Source organism: Ctenopharyngodon idella, chromosome 10, assembly GCF_019924925.1.
Source record: "Ctenopharyngodon idella isolate HZGC_01 chromosome 10, HZGC01, whole genome shotgun sequence".
NCBI classification, from domain to species: Eukaryota; Metazoa; Chordata; class Actinopteri; order Cypriniformes; family Xenocyprididae; genus Ctenopharyngodon; species Ctenopharyngodon idella.
Window position 1 is genome coordinate 43,118,128 of NC_067229.1, and position 6,560 is coordinate 43,124,687.

Sequence of the window (6,560 nt, forward strand, 5' to 3'; positions counted from 1 at the left end):
ATCTCACAATTCTGAGAAAAGAAGTCAGAATTGCAAGGAAAAAAGTCAGAATTGAGAGTTTATATCTCGCAATTCTGACTTTATTTCTTGCAATATTGAGTTTATATTTCGCAATTGTGAGATTATTACTCGCAGTTGAGTTTATTACTCACAATTCTGACTTTATTTCTCACAATTGCGAGTTTATATCCTGCAATTGTGAGTTTATTTCCCACAATTGTGAGTTTTTAATTCACACTTATTTTTATCTCGCAATTCTGACTTTATAATTCACAATTTTGCAAATTTTGCAATTTTGTGAGTTATATTTCGCAATTGCGAAAAATAAAGTCAGAATTGCAAGTAATAAAGTTACAATTGCGAGTAATAATCTCACAATTGCGAGTTATAAACTCACAATTGCAAGAAATAAAGTCAAAATTGCGAGATATAAACTCACTATTTTATGGGAAAAAAAGTCAGAATTGCGACTTTATATCATGCAATTCTGACTTTTTTTCCCATAAAATAGTGAGTTTATATCTCGCAATTTTGACTTTTTTCTCAAAATTGAGTTTATAACTCGTAATTGCGAGTTTATATCTCACAATTCTGAGAAAAGAAGTTAGAATTGCAAGTTTATATCTCAGAATTCTGACTTTATTTCTTGCAATTGTGAGTTTATAACTCGCAATTGTGAGATTATTACTCGCAATTGTAACTTTATTACTTGCAATTCTGACTTTATTTTTCGCAATTGCGAGTTTATATCCTGCAATTGTGAGTTTATTTCCTGCAATTGTGAGTTTTTAAGTCACAGTTGTGAGTTTATATGTAAGCTCGCAGTTTGTGAAAATAAATGTCAGAATTCTGAGACCGAAAGTCGCAATTACCTTTTTTTTTTATTATTATTATTTAGTGGCGGAAACAAGCTTCCATAGTTTTTGGTAGAGTTCTTTTGTGGAGTTTTTTCTTTTTCTTTTAAAGAATACATGCAGTGCTCCCTTAGAATTTGTCCAGAACAAAGTATCTTAGATCTCAGCATGCTGCACGCCTGTAATGTCTTAAAATGCTGTCCAGGTAGGAAGGTTAAATTTTGGAACAGAGCTTGTATATTATTCAGACTTTTTCACATTGTTTTTTTCAGGCTATGAGAGGAAAGATGATTTAGCAGGCAGGAACAGTTCAGCCGTCCACAGAGATGAACAGTCATGTCAGTGAAGCTTGTCAAGCTGTCAAAGAAGAGCAATAGCTGCATCAAGCTATCTAAGAATTAATCTCAACACCAATCAAAATTGTAAAGATTTGGGGCTGGAGAGCTGGTCTAAGCCTCTTAGAAGAGCACCCGTCATTTTGATATCAGGTTAAGATGTTGGAGTCTTTGGTTATGCCAATCATGTGTTTGAAAACTTGAGATCAGACACATATGACATTGCAATAATGGCGCCGTAATCGAATTCTAGCACTCCAGAGTCACAATTTCTTCATCCGTCAGCCCCTGCCGGCGTGCCGGCTTTATCTCTAGAGGAAGACATCACACAGAGCCGTGAGTAAACCCACACACACTTAAATTTATCAGATGACATGGCTTTCCTTCCATCAAATAATCTTCAGCGAAGATAATAAAGAGATTAAACACTTCTACTTCTGGACGGGTTTCTCCGTGGAGCAGATCCGAAACTGTTACGGATGGTGGAGCTCATTCATCAGCTAGTTATTTAGAAAAAGGGGGAAATGGATTCTGCACTTTGACTATGACTAATACAACATTCAGTTAAATGTATAAGAAGCCAGTGAGCCGTAAAGAAGCAGGAGAGGCTTAAGACTGAGCTGAATAATACACACTCATGCTCAAAGAGGTAGGAGGGTAAAATACCGTGATTAACGATTTGTTTCTGTACGATGTGGGTATGTTGATCATCACTTGGCTGCTGGAGCAGAGAACTACTATAAACCCAGCAATGAAGATGTTCATGTAGGTCAGATAGAGTTGTTGGTAAAACCACACGGAACCTGCGGCTATAGGAAGTAGTATTAAATACTTTGTCTAACTGACCCTTTGCTAAGCTCTGTCCCCCTCCTTCGTCTGTCTATCTATCTATCTATCTGTTTTACTGTATTTATGCATAATTTTTGTACAATTATCTGTAAAAACATGATTTCCATGCACTTAGAAAAGAGCAAAAGCTTTTTTGAGGAAATGGTGGATACATTTCAGCAATCTTTATTGCATTGCTTCTTGCACGTTTTGCGACACTTTCAAAGTGAAATGTCCAGTGAGTAGCGTTAAAAGTGTGTTCAGTTTGATCAAAAACAGGTGAACATAATTCTGCCGTAGTTTTATTATGTTGGTTGTTGTACTTATTGCGGTAGTTAAAATGTGCTGTGAGAGGTGCTAAAAGGTTAATGCTCTATAGAGTGGTGCAGTGATGATGTACCCAAGAGTTGGCATCACCCAATAGGATTTTTTTATTGGATTTTGGATTATGGCAGAAAATAAGGTCTGTGACAAATCTTGTGATTCTTACACGTTTTGTTCATCATGATAATCTTCACAAATGAACACAACTTTCATGAATTTTGAAGCATAAAATACAATCGGCGTGATGATACACGGGGCAACTTTTTGAGCAGTGTTGCCGGGCAATGTTGCTTGGGCACTTTCCTATTGAGAATGGGCAACAAATGCCCAAGAAAAAAAAAAAAGTGCCCAAGCAAGTTCCCTCACAATCAACAAAACACTCTTTTGGTGACAGGAGCTGCATCTCATTTCGGAGGCTGCGTTCTCCGGAGGTCGCATTTGAAGGCTGCATATGGGTAATATAACTGACTGATAAGTCAAAAGTAACCATAATATAACTGACTGATATTCAATGTGAGGTGTAAAATACTGTAATTTCTTTCTTACGTTGGAATGTAACGGTTATTTTTCTTAAATGAGACTGCCTCGATGATGTATGCAGCCTTCAAAGGGTGCAGCCCCTGAATTGGAACACAGCCATTGTTGAAAAATCTCTCGGCTTCCGTATCCCGAACGAAGCGCGTTGATGGGCGTGCTCTTGCTCTTGTTCAGGATGATGTGTGTGTGCACGCTTATCAGGGAGAAGTGCCTATACAAGGAATTCCGCTCTCTTTTGACGTCATGCAGGCCATACTTGATAAAAACTCTCCGAAACCCAGTCCGAAACCGGAAGTAGTGTATTTGGCACAGAAATACTCCGTCATACGTCCAACTCGTGTTTTGAAACTTTGGCCATGTTTAGCATGAGAATGCAACTCTTTAACAGTGTAAATAAGTCAGAATGCATGAAATAGCATTATACCCCCCCTTTAACCAAAAACCCATTTAAAAAACCCATTGACTTCAGGGCGATGGAACTGAAGTGCTAAAATGCTAACTCATTTCCAGGTTTTGGCCTACAAGTCATCCCTGCACCACTCTATTGCATTTGAAAATAACATACCACATACACTTAACCCTAACCTAAACAAATTTGCTGAAAGTCTCTGAGCTATTAAATTGTGACTTGTGTTTCACAGGTCTCATACCAGCGTTCAACATTGTAAGTGCAACGCTGTACCAGGTGAGCTATTGAGAGTTTTGTTATAATATCAGAAAAGCCATACAAATAGAGCTGGTTAAAAATTTGAGCTGGTAATCAAAAATGTATTAGTTTATAAATCATGCACTACGGGTAAGTGTTTTGAGGTCATAAAGTATTGAGCAAGGAACTGTGCAAAAATAAGTCTTTATTGATCGATGATCTGTATCATAATTTGTGTGAAAAAGGAAAAGAGTTTGTTTGTGTTTTACTGGTACTAGTGTTCATTTCAGCTGGAAACTGCAGTGAATTGTATGTACAGTATATGGTTTTGGAGTTCTGTAATAATATAGGTAGAGGCACGTTTTTCCAATAAACCTAGGTTGAATGACTTGAACACAGCCCCATTTAACACATTTTGCCATGTTCAAATCTATTCTGTAGATTTTTCCCTATCAAAATCAGAGCAGAGAATGCTTAAAAAAACCCTGCAGATTTGGTCAGGCTCTGGTTATGCATCTCAAAAAACAAAACAAAACAAAAAAAAAACTTTACAAAAGTATAGTATGTCAGGTACAAAAGCTCAAAGTCAATCAGGCAAACATGCCAAATATGTTAGTGGTTTTGAAATTGCTATTGCAGTAATTTGTGATGATAACATTAAACATTTGTATTGGCTTTCCAGTCATGCACATCATGTGAGATACAATCAGGTTTGATCTCTGAAAACATGAGCTGTGCTTTACCGGCAGACAAACAATGCTTTTATAATGATAAACTGCACAATATTTTCCATGTTCTTGTTACTTTAGTACCACTGGGTAACAGGTAAAATGTTATTTTATAAAAAAATCCCACATATTTCCCTGAATGGCTAAATATGGTTGAATGCTATACAGGATGAGTATACTTAATAATACAAAATCATACAAAAAATTAGATGGTCGCAGTGTATCACATGAAGCTTATAGCCGTTAAATATATGGGTCAGAAAAAAACAAATCAACAGCTGTTTATTCACACTGAACTCTGATGACTTGGATTTTCAATTTGATCCTCCATTTGATTTCCTTTCATGCTGGTAATTGGTGATGTGTTTTTTGATGAACATGTAAGCAACAGAAGGTAAGTGCTGCATGATGGGTCTTTCAAAGGAAATGTTTTGTGAACACTTCTAAACCTTTGTGTTTTTATCCTTACGCTCTTCATTATGCTTTAATAATGATCAGTGGGATTGAAATGCTCTGTTTGTCAGCGAGGACGTCTCAAGGTTGAAACACTCACTGCTTGATATGTAGAAATAATCTCAAATAAACTCTGCGTGAGATGGGACATTCAGGAACATATGCACTGTTCGCTCTGGGTTTTGACACACAGCAAACATCCCAACCATTTACAGTCAAAAGGAAATGATATTCGCAACCCAATTTTTATGAAAGTCTAGGGTAGGACTGATTTTTATCCATAAGGAATTGGATTGTATGGCCCTGTTAGCCCGTGCAGGAACATGTAACTACACTATCTGGCAGCAAAAAGCATGTTCCTCTATTGACTGCAGTTCTGACAAAATTACTTTTTTTTTTTTTTTTTTTTGCAAGTAACATTTAAATCACAAATATTTTATAGTGGATATTTTGCCACTGACTGATTTTTTTTTTTTTTTTTTTTTTTTGAGGGCTCTAAATTTGAAATTGATACTTGTTCTTGTCTGCTGTCCTTGACGTCACAGCTCAGGGTGGTTGCTAATGTAGGGTTTAATGGGGCTTTCACACTGCGAATGTTTGCCACGGTCCAAATCCGAGCATGTTTGTTCCAGGCAACCCCCGCAGCGTTGGTCTGGTTTCACACTCACTTGATTCTATCAAACCCTGGTGCATTTGCGTTCATCTTACGTCATCACAAACGATAGAAACAAATGATATTTTTTAATTAATGAAAGTTAAAATGAAGTGAAAGTGACATGTGAAGGCCATACTTGGAATTTGTCCTCTGCATTAAATCCATCCAAGTTAGTGCACACACATTAGGAGTGAGTAGTGAACACACACACATACTACAAACTGTAGACACACACACACCCAGAGCAGTGGGCAGCCATTTTGCTGTGGTGCCCGGGGAGCGATTGGGGGTTAGGTGCCTTGCTCAAGGGCACCTCAGTCATTTGCTGCCAGTATTGAGAGTTGAACCTGCAATCTTTGGGTTACCAGTCTGACTCTCTAACCATGACTGCCCTAATTGAGTGTTATTATACGCAGCAGAGTGAATGACGCTGTATGTGCGTTGCAAGAAGGCGGCTTTCTGCTGCTTGCAAACTAACTCTTTTGAGGAGACAGCGGAATGCAAGCCATTCATTTGCCACTCATACTGCACTCACTATGCACGATTACACTGCACGCTCACTCTCGCTCGGATCCCACGTAAATCATCACCATTGTCATACCATGTGTTTTGTTGAACAAAATGAAAGCCTCATTTTACAGTGCAGGCATCCGTGTACTACGTCAGAACGCCGACTCAGTATTGGCCGACGCTGGTCACATGAGCACCACGTCACAAGCGTGTGATGCTGATGCAGGAGCCAGCCAACAATGAGTTGCGTTCTGACGTAGAACAAGAAAGCTCTGCACAGTCTATACAATGTAAACAGCGTAGGAGACTGACAGGAGAGAGACAAAATTGTTTAATAAAGTCGTTATTTTTGTTTTGTTTTTATGCACAAAAAGTATTCTCATCACTTCATAACATTAAGGTTGAACCACTGTAGTCACGTCTATTTTAACGATGTATTTACTACTTTTCTAGGCCTTGAATGTGGTAATTACATTGCTTTCTATGGGGGATAAAAAACCCTCCAAGATTTCATCAAAAATATCTTAATTTGTGTTCCGAAGGTCTTACGGATATGTAATGACATGAGGGTGAGTAATTTATGACAGAAATTTTATTTTTGGGTGAACTAACCCTTTAGGAGTCACACACATGTGAGAGGACAGCCCCAAAAACCCGCGACACTCCAGTACAAAAGTGGGCATGACCCTT